General features: G+C 41.7%; 1 pseudogene; it reads left to right on the top strand.

Annotated features, from left to right (window-relative positions):
• Positions 1–2,581: 2,581 nt before the first annotated feature.
• On the top strand, positions 2,582–8,968 carry LOC129354057 (alpha-2Db adrenergic receptor-like; annotated as a pseudogene).
• The last annotated feature ends 2,396 nt before the right edge of the window (positions 8,969–11,364 follow it).

The raw sequence follows: 11,364 nt of genomic DNA, 5'->3' as shown, positions 1-11,364 counted from the left end.
ATGTACAAAGGAATACTGCAAAATATGCAGGTTTTCTGCAGGTTTTGCTAAATCAGATATAAGACTTTTAAAACCTCCACTTTCTGTGGATGCTTAAAAATGATTTACTTCGGCACACAAATATATTTTATCCAGAGATTTTGGCCCATGTAACAGAAAGTTTGGACATCACTGGTTTAAGTTGTTAAACTGAAGCTGAACTCATTTTAACAATATTTAGTTTTTAGATCAGTTTGGACCTTCGTTTCATTTCTGTTCTGTTTTAATAAATCTCATCATTTGTGTTTCTGTTTACTGTTTATAACAGACGTTAAGAATCTCAAAAGTTGGTTGGGTTCCGATTGCTGGAGCCGCAGTTTGATTTAAAACATCTAAAATGTTCAGGCACCCGACTGAAAATGGTAAAAAAAACTGAAACGTTCTCTGCAGAGCAACACATTGAGATCATTTTTGAAAGCTAAATTTGACTGATTGGGAAGTGAACGTACCGAATCTTGGCTGATTGCTGCGTCAAGGCTTTTTAGCAACATCGTGCCTCCACACTGTGTAGTGAGGAGGTTTTATTATTTACCACCACATATATACAGTCCAGCAACTCCAAATGTTCACAGGGAACTTTTCTCGTCCTTTGGGCTTCACAGGCTGCAGAAAAAGTTGCATCACTTCTTTTCTTTCTCCTTAGAAGGTCTGATTCATCGGCGCCCCGGAGCCCCGACCTCCAACATCAGATTCTCTGAGAATATTCACTTTTCTGCACAGTTAATAATACATGTATGAAGAAAAATCCAGACTCAGGTTTGTTTCTTTGTTTGGCAGCCAAAAAACTTCTCAATTCCCAACGTTTTGCTCTAAAATGAACCAGATTGTTATTAGATGTGTTTTAGGACATTGACAGTTTATGAGCATCAAAGGGAAGAAAAACTAGCAAAAGTAGAATCATGAATTTGATGAGAATTGATCAGCAGTCTAAATAAACAGCTCCAAACCAATGCCTCAGTGGTAAGAAGGCAATAACTTGCTCCCAGCTTCACCTTAACGAGGCAATTATTGGTAATAAATCAGAGCGGCGCATCATTCAGCAACAATAAACGCACAAAAAAAGAAAAAACTGGAGATGCTAAACAAATCTCATTAGAAAATTAGAAACCTCCGATAAATTATTCATGACAGCCGGAGCGTGTGTTCTGAAGCGAGATCGATCATACTCCTGCGCGTCGCCCAGAAGCGATTAGGAGCAGATGAGAGCCACGCCTCTCTGAAAACCGGATCTGAAAACCGTCCCAGAGACGAGAGGCGGGTCAGAACTGAACAGCAGGCTGCAGCTAAAATACGCCTCTTTCTCAGGATTTCACTGAGTTCTGATGGAAACTGGAGCAGACGGCCTGCGCAGGACTTTATTGTTTCCACATCTGTCCGTCTCACTTTTCAGTATTTACACTTTCAGTCCAACTTTGGACCCGATTGAAGGATTAAATGATTGAATGATGAAGTGAACGTCCCTAAGCGTTGATAGTTTCTGTACTTTTAATGTCTTTCCTCTTCACAAGGTTTCTGCAGGTTTTACCGACTCAAATTCTCAAGACTTTTTAAGACCTTTGAGAATTTAAGAACAGTGACATGATGTAAGTAAAAATAAGAAAGTCACAATTAAATAAACTGCATGAGCTGGTGACAGAAGTGACTGGCCAGAATATGGCACAGCCAATAAATTTGCACTTTTTTAAATAATGGACAGAAATCAAGCAAATACATATTAAAAAATGTATCAATATTCCACTTAATATGGAAACTACAATTCAGTGTTTCAGCTGTTTTTCAGTTTTCTGGAAGTTTGTATAAGTGACATAATCTGAACAGTCATTGATATTAAGAATTATTTACTTAAAAGAAGCTTCTATATGCTGATGAAAAGTTACTTGTAAGTTTTTTTCTTGTTTGAAATGCACCATGATGTTTGTAGCAGGAACTGGATGAAAATACTTGGTAAGATTTAGTTTTTGCAGAGGAACTGCAGCTCTTCCAATCAGCCCAGCTAAACTCTAAAACTACAACATTTTGAAAATGGTTACTGCAGGAAAAAAGATATTTGCGGCAGAAACTTTATAAGATTTTGTTAGATAAACATAAATTGATTGAGGATCAAATCGATTTTTTCCTCTCATCCTTTTCTTCTCTGAATTTCATTCCTTTGTTTTCATTCATCCGTTCATCTCATCGTTCCCCAAATTCCAATCCTCTCATCATTTCCATCCTCCCACTCCTCTCTCAATCCCTCTTGTCTTCTCCTTCAAAGATCTGCTGCTCTCTCGCGCTCCTCTTCACGGATCCCTCGCTCTTTCCTTTCATCTCTCCTCTTCGTCTCTCCTCCTCCTCCTCTTCATCCTCTTCCTCCAGCAGAACAGAATCAGTGCAGCAGCAGCAGCAGCAGCAGAGTCACTTCGCTCTGCAATATCCAAAGTGGGGACCTCTTCTTCTTCTTCTTCTTTTTAAAGCACATTTTCAGTCATTTCTGATCCACTTTTCCAGTTGTGTTGATTTTTCCGGAGCAGCTGCAGCAGCATGACGGTTCCTGTCCTTGCGGCTCCAGTGTACGGATGCATGCTCTGCTTCTTTTCGCTTCTCGTTGGAAATAACTGGGCCACCGTTTCTGCCAGCTTCCATGGATGTGATAGTTTTTAAAAAGTGTTTGATGATGCTCCACCTGAAGATTGGCATTAAGCAGCCGCATTTCGACCGCCACCGATGAGCTCCAGCGTCTGAAACCTGCAGGATTTTGGCTTTTATTTCGTTCTCTGTCCGAATCTTGAATGAACTGGAGGCTGAAGGATGGACTTCGCAGACGACTCGAACTCATCCGTCAACCAGACGTCGTCCTCCTCCCTGGCGAAGTCGCCTCCTCTTCCTCCTCACTCGCAGGCGGCGTCGGTGTGCATCGTGCTGGTGGTGGCGGTCATCATCCTGGGACGGTGGTGGGGAACGTTCTGGTGGTGGTGGCCGTTCACCAGCCGAGCCCTGAGGGCCCCGCAGAACCTCTTCCTGGTGTCGCTAGCGTCGGCGGACATCTTGGTGGCCACGCTGGTCATCCCCTTCTCGCTGGCCAATGAGGTGACGGCTTCACTAAGGATTTAAATTGAACATATAATAATTAAGAATGTGTTTTACTGGGAAGGATGGTTTTCATTTGTTCACGTTTAAAGATGTAAACGTTTGGCTTTCACAGCAGGTTTTCTTCCAGGATATGGAGATCAGTTTGTAAATTGACAGCAAACTTTCAGTAGAAGAAAGTAAAATATAGCTTCCCTTGAGCCAATGTGTCATCAAACTACAAACCTCGGTCTCGGTTCGGCTGAAGTGACTCTGATTCGCTGCAGATTCATATGTAAACTCCCTGCAGACCAGGGACCGCTTGAAAAGAAGGAAGTGAACTGCAGCACAGGGCATTCTGGGTAAAAATAACCAGAACAAACGACCTGGCTTAGTGCTAGCGAGAGAAATGATTTGTGTCTTTAGTCAAAGAGAAATCCTAAAATCTGATCCCACTCCACTTTGTCTGCGTTTCCTGAAGAAGGAAGTTACGCTCGGTGCCTGCAGAGATTTTAGTGTTGTTTCCTTTAGTGGTTCTTGGTGCAGCGCCCCCACAGGCCAGGAGGGGAACAGGTTGCTCAAAGGTTGGTTGGTTTGACTCAGTGAGGTGAGAAAGAAGCACAGCAGCTGGAGATGTTTCAGTTTTGATCCCAGAGTCGACTGGACTGTCGGGTCATTTCTGAACAAACCTGCATGACCTGATAATTCAGAAACAGACATTTCTGCTGCTTTCAAAACATGAAATCTGCACAACAGAAGCAGCAAAAGGTTCAGATGCTGTTTGGAGAAAGAACTCTGCTCGTTTAGGATTTCCCTTTGGGGGAAGAAACGCGCTTCCTGCCAGAAACTGTCGGGTGCCCAGAGGGAACGACCCGATTTGAACGCGTTTTGGCTCCAGTTGCTTCATGCAGATCAGCGACGAGAGTGTGAAGGTTTTCATTCTGGAAGGAGCTGCGGTGCTCAGACCCGCCCACCAGGGGGCAGTAGTGGTTCCATCACTGAGTTATCAGGACAGGCAGTTACTGGAGATTCAGACCTACATGATCGATTAATGAAGCATCATATATATAAACATACAGCGGCTGCAGTTTTCACCACAAAGCATCAAAAAAGAAAAGGGATGAAAAAGAGGAAAAGGATTTCTTTCATGATGCTTCTGATAATGACAATGATTATTTATGTGGTTCCTTTTGTAAAGTTGGCAGAAAGAAAGGGTGTTAATTTTTTAAAAGTCTATTTGCACCATGTTATTCATTTATGTATAAATGCCACAGTTTCAGAGTAAATATTTTATCAGCAAGCTAAAGGTTTAGCTTCCAAACTAAATATTACGCTCTTCGTTAGTTAAATATTTTGTTTGTAAAATTTACATAGAGTTAGCTCTGGGCTAGCTAAATACTTATTATTTAATATGGAGCTAAATACTTTACTTCCTAAATAAATGTTTATTTTAAGTATTTAAAAGCAGTGAGTATTGGGTGGATTCAGGTGAAGGATGTTTTTGTATTTTCATGAGTTTCTGCTGCTGGAGAAGCTCTGGGGGATTCTGCAGGGGCTTGTGCATCGATGAGGGAGGGGGCAGAAGAAGCACATTTTGATGAATAAAACATGATGGCATATATATGAAGCTTAAGAGTCTCTCCAGAGTTTTGGAAAGATAAAAACATACATGGAAATGCTGCCTGTTCTGTCCTGTTTCTAGCGTTCCTCTGATTCCTCACCAGTGTTTGTTGAGGCACAACATTTAATAATATCTCAGAAAAACATTAAAACGTGAATTTTATGGCCTGCAGGTTTTCTCCAGTAACTCTGACTTCCTGCCAAAGCTCAAAAGCAAACTTGTTAGTTCATTTGCAACCACAAATTACCTTTGGTTCCAACTCCTGATCGTCTCACTGCTCCTAATGGACTGGCAACCTGATGACCTTTGACCCATTTGAGACTCTGCAACCCTAATCATCACAGGACAAAGAAGCTTTTTTGCTACCAACTAAAATAAATAACTGCTTTGAGCTAGAAAAGGCTATTTATAATTCATTCATATAAAAAATATTATAAATCATAATATAAATGATAGAAGAAATACTTGGTTGGTACAGATTAGTTTGGGTAATCCTAGAGCATTAATTATAAATGCTAGTTATTGCAACATGGTATCTAGTGAAAGCTAAATATGCTAAACACCATGTTGCTAACTTCTACCACACTGAGCTAAATATTTAGTTAGCCAGCGAAAGCTAACTTAAACCGTTCACTGCAGAGTTATTGTGTTGTCGGGAGTTTGTTGGTGTTTATGTGAGGAGGCTTTAAGACGTGCAGCCCAGCTGCATGTCACATGACTTCAGCTCGCAAATTAAGCTGACTTAGATTTTATGTCAGCATATGTTCAGTGAATCCACTTCAATCTGCAATCATTTTGCCCTGACGAAGCATTATGGGTATGTTATGTTTAATATATTTCTGTTTATCGTTACTTTTACATTATTTCTAGTCTTTGAGGTTGATGTCAGATATTTTTGAATGTGTATTGTAAGAATGTACAGTGATGTATCCTGTTTTGTGTGTTTTAGTTTCACACTACCTTGGTTTCAATAAACCTGTGGACAAAGACCAAAGTTCCTCAGAGTCATTGACAGTACAGAGTTTAGCTGTACTGTCAAGTTGCATGTCACATGGCAAAGGCAGTATAGTTATACAAAGAAAGACAAATATCTTTCATCAAAAAAAATTTAAATTACTTTTTTTTGTTTTCAGTGATAGAAAAATCAAGTTTAAATGCTTAAATCATTTCTGTAGGTTTCTAGATCTAAATAATATTTTTGAAAAGAGAATCTGAGGAAACAGAATATAACCCCCTTTCAAAATAAGAACATAAATATCTTAACTATTGAAGAACGCTTCACAGCTGATAAACAAAACTTCAACACAGATGAACAAATCAGCAAAGTAAATCAGAGCTTTGTAATTTATTTTGAATGTTTTCAGAGTTTGCTAAAGCGATAAAACGCTGAGCTGTCGGTGGATTTGGGCCCAGTTGCATTACCAACCTAGTTGGAGAATCGGAGTAAATTCTGGTCAGTTTTTTCACCTCCTGGCCTCAAACATGTTGAAAATATTCATATTTTTAGGACATTTGAATCTGTTTGTGAGCCTTTTTCTCTCTCTGTGAAGCCGCTGGTGCTGGTCCTCCTCTCCATCCCCTCGGTGTCAGCCGGCTGCTTTTCACCGGCCCGGAATAATTGCGATCAATCGGAGGCTGACCCTCATTCCCACATGCCTGGGTTGTGTCTCTGCGTCTCTCCAGGGAGCAGCAACAGCTTTATTGTTGAGCTTTTCTCATAAAACATTCGGCTTTGTTCTCTGGATTCTCCTTCTTTTTTGGTCTTCATTGTTAATCATCTTATAATTAAGTGTTTTCCAGTTGATGGACTGATGGAATTATAATGAGGAGACTCATTGTTTAAAGAGGAAATGGAAGAAAAAACACAGAAAGATGCTGAAACCAAAAACAACAACATGTGAAACAGTTAGAGCCAAACTGAGTCCAATTTTATAGAAAACATTTTTTTGAATGAAATATTTCAACAAAACACTGAGGAAAAGGTTATAGAATAGCATTTAGATTAATATTAAGAGGACCTATAATTGGTTTCACTGCAGTAAAGCCTGGATCACTTTGTAGCTCAATTATTTCTGAAATGATTAATGGAATCATCTTTAGTTTATTTCACATAGTGAGTCGTTTGTGCAGCTGATGGATCAGAGCTTTGCTGGTGTAAATCTATCACATGATATTTAGCCTGTTATGCTAATTTAACTGAAAACATTAATGTCAGGTTCTGGAAGCTGATCATCACCTTTATGATGTTCTGGTTTAACTGACGCTTTGAGGAAATTAACATTTTCCCTCTGTTGCTCCTGCTGTGACTCTAATAGAAACCCGATTTTATAGGTTTCAGAACTTAATCCATAACAGATACATGCTGAAAGCATGAATACGGCCATTTTTCCATTAATACAGGGAGTACTTCCAGGAAATGCAGTGTGTCTTGCTGTTGTGGTTTCCTGTTGGACCGTGAGACTCCACACGCGTTGGGTGAAAACATGGTTCTGTTTGGACGCAGTGGAAATGCTTTCATTGATAATGGGTGTGATTTACTGTGGCACCAGGGCAGAGCAGAGCGGGACCAGAATTGGTGTAAATTAGGAATCAGAAGTTATTTTTGCAGCAGCCTGGTAAGAACCAGCCTTTGGTTCTACACTAAATCAGTCCAGGCGCCAAGATGGCCGTCTATAGTGAGTATTGAACAGAGAGACTGAAATTGTCTTTCTGAGTAGTTTTCGTCTCTACTTGTTTGAGTCAAACTAAAGTCTGATGATGAGGCTCATAAACTGTTAGAAGTTGTAACCAGCTAGAAACCGACCCGTAGCTCCTCCCTCCTGACGAGTCGATCAAATGACCGACTTCGCCTGAATTCACAGCACATGGTTTATTATCACCGTCATAAACAGAGTTTCCCTTTAGCCGCATTAAAAACCTGCAGAAGAGGAGATGCCAACCAGTTTTTCCATACATGCTAGGCTATGAAACTGAAGCGTGTGAACACTTACGCAATCAGATCTCTGCAACCTTTCCCTAAATATCATTAAAATTCCTCACAAGTTCGTCTCTGACTGGTTTCTTGTCCTAGGTGATGGGGTACTGGTACTTCGGCTCCACCTGGTGCTCATTCTACCTGGCTCTGGACGTCCTCTTCTGCACGTCCTCCATCGTCCACCTCTGCGCCATCAGCCTCGATCGCTACTGGTCCGTCACCAAAGCCGTCAGCTACAACCGCAAGCGGACCCCAAAGCGGATCAAAGTGATGATCAGCATCGTGTGGCTCATATCCATCGTGATCTCCTCGCCGCCGCTCCTCATGTCGCAGAAAGACATCGATTTAGAGGGAGAAGACAGGAGCGAGGTGAGCCGGCAGGAGTGCCTCATCAACAACCAGACGTGGTACATCCTCTCCTCCTGCATAGTGTCCTTCTTCGCCCCCGGCGTCATCATGATCCTCGTCTACTGTAAGATCTACCGCGTGCCAAGCAGAGGGCCTCCACCGTGTTCGTGGCAAAGAACGTAATGGAGAGGCAGCCGTCGCAGTCCGAGACCTGCTTCGTGGGCGGTGACGGTACCTGCCAAAGGAAGGGCAAGGCCCAGTATGAACTGGAGAGTCCCCAACCGGGACACCGACGCAGCTCTTCCAACGTCGACAGCAACAGCAGCAACCACAGAAGAGGAGAGCTGGACGATATCGACTTGGAGGAGAGGAACCCGGACCCAGAAGTAAAGGAGTCCTTTTCATCATCCCTGAGGTTCCCCCGGAGAGTCGGAGGAAGAGTAAAACAGACGATGCAGATGGTACGACAAACAGACTCAAACTGCCCCCGCCACCACCGTCCTGCGCCTCCATCTCCTGGGCCTCGTCCGACCAGTGCTCCCAGAACTTCCTGCTGCCGTCGCCGCTGCCCGTCCGCAGCAGGCAGATGTCGCTATCCAAGAACAAGGTGGCGCAGATGAGGGAGAAGCGGTTCACCTTTGTCCTGGCGGTGGTGATGGGCGTCTTCGTGCTGTGCTGGTTCCCGTTCTTTTTCACCTACAGTCTGCACGCCATCTGCCGAGAGAACTGCACCATCCCAGAAACGCTCTTCGACTTGTTCTTCTGGATCGGATACTGCAACAGCTGCCTGAACCCATCATCTACACCATCTTCAACCGGGACTTCCGCCGGGCCTTCAAGAAGATCCTGTTCCACGCCCATAAAAGGACATGAGCATCTGAGCGCGTGCACAGCTTGGGTTCCTGTTCTGCACTGTGCTGTCAAAGCGACATTAAAGGGCTTGTCACACGGCTGGCTGCTGCTTCCTTATTCCAGGTTTCCTTGAAAAGTTTGGGAAAGTTTGAGATTATCAGTGTTTTTAGGCCTGAATCAGTCAAAAGTTTAATCCCAACGTTCTTCATGCAACGCGTCATCCAACGTGTATCTTCCATCCATCCATCTATACATCCATCCATCCAACGTCTCATCCATCCGATTCATCCGCTTATCTACAGTAACTCTATAATTCATCTACCTATTAATCTAATCTAATCCAATCTAATCTAATCCACCAGAGGAAGGTAACGGAGTCACCTTCTTGTTTTCTTGATGTGTTTTTCGGTGAATTGTGAAGTTGAACAGTGATCAATCAGCTGCAGGGCTTAAACTCCGTCCCTGCAAATTATCTGCATGTCTGCAGCCTGATCCGTAATCCATATATTGACTCGATCCAGGGAGATCCAATAAACGGTTCTGTGAATAAAAACACCAACACTTTCTGAAAGTGATCACACATGAGCAGCCGCAGCTCAAACGTTCATCCAGAGAAGCTGCCACAATGAAAGTTTCTGGGTTTTCACGCTGAAACAATGTTCTGTTGACATTGGCAGCTCCAGGGCAAAAACATTAAAAATTCATGCGCAGGGAACAGACGGGCTCAGCTGCTGCAAAAAATGGAAAGTTACAGCGAGAAAAGACCAAAAACCCCAAAGAGAGTCTGTGTGACTACAATGAGGCAGGAGATAATTATCATCTGAAGGATGAAACAAGCGCAGCCGCATGACTCAAAGCTTGCATCACTGCAGAGAGACGGAGCAAACGGCGGATTGGTTCATCGCTTCAACCACAAACACATCAGGTAGCTCACAGAGTTTGTGTCTTAAAACAGATTTTAAGTGTCTGCAGCTGCACAGACAGCGATAAATATAAATATATACTGGTTGCTAAGCACCATAATAACCCAGCCTCCCTCTTTTCTTTGGATCCGACTTTTAAAGTGTTAATTGAAACTTGCCATATTTTTAAGATTGCATGTTATTACTCAGAAGGAACTGGGACAATATATGATCAAGACTCTTTTACACTGCAAAAACATCGACTCTTTCTAACCAAAAGCGCTAAACATGATATTAGCTCTGCTATTAGCGCATCATTGTAGAATCTACATTAATGTTTTAATGTAGAGATTCTTTCCTCTTCAATATTTTCTGGCTATTTTAACCATTAATCCATCAAATAAACAGGAAAATCATTTCTGGTCTTTTATTTCCTAAGTGAGTTTTAAATGGAGGCTCTGGTGGCTCAGCAGGAACCCGGATGTTTTCCAAAGCTGGCAGCTCTTCAGGTTGAAAGACCAGAACGAGGAGCAGCACGACTCTTCTGCTGCCAGGTGGAACTACGCGGCCCGGTCCCAGTCCGGCCCAGGCCCGGCCCAGGCCCGGCCCAGTATGGTTCCATCCTCCCTCTGAGGCAGTTCTTCCCAGCAGCGGCTGGACCAGCGCCAGGCAGCCGCTGCAAACAGAATAATTTACCTCTCAGATGTTGGAGCCGCAATATGAGGAAACGCCAGAACTTATTCAGGTTTAAACCATGAGGCTTAAATACTTAAATGTACAGTTTGGAAAAACACAGAAAGTATCAGAACAGTAAGATGATGCGTTAGGGACTGAGAGAAACAAAGAGATATTTCCACCAAAAACAATGATACATTTTTAGATTCATCTCAAAAAGTTTAAATAAAAGAACATTTCTGAGCTCCAAACGCCAAAAATCAGAGAATAAATCTGAAGTCTTACATTTATTCCCCAATTTTACTCAGAATCAAAGAAAATTCTTTACAAACACCTGGTATGTTTGAGATTAAGCTCAGAAATATACTAGAAGAAAACAAGATAAATTATTCGCTTCAACAATCAAAAATTTGCAAGAAAAAACTAGAAATTTTCTAAAAAGAATAAAGAAACTCCTGAGTTAAAGAGGTCAAAAGTGTGCGAGAAAAAAAACAGGAATTTTTAGGTTAATCTCAAAATATATTGAAAGATAAAGAAATTTCTGAGTTTCACAAGTCAAACATTTTCAACATTTCATATTCAGACATTTCTCCATTTTTTGTAGCAAATTTCTGGGATTAATCTCAAAATCTCTGAGTTTTTTCTCATAAATTTTTGACTTCTCAAACTGGAATTTTCAAAAAGTAAAATTATGAGAATAAAGTCATAGCTGTATTCTTGTATTGTTATAATTTTATTCTGATTATTATAACTGTATTCTCATATATGTTCAGTCTCTGATTTTTATTTTATTATCTTTTCTTCGTAAGATCCTAATAATTCATTGTAAACTCCAGCCTGTAGCCTGTACACAAAGTAACATAAAGCCACTTTTAATATCATACATTGCAAATTATATTGCAAATAAT

Source organism: Poeciliopsis prolifica, unplaced genomic scaffold, assembly GCF_027474105.1.
Source record: "Poeciliopsis prolifica strain line A6 unplaced genomic scaffold, Auburn_PproV2 SCAFFOLD103, whole genome shotgun sequence".
NCBI classification, from domain to species: Eukaryota; Metazoa; Chordata; class Actinopteri; order Cyprinodontiformes; family Poeciliidae; genus Poeciliopsis; species Poeciliopsis prolifica.
This window is presented reverse-complemented; position numbering and strand designations above follow the sequence as displayed.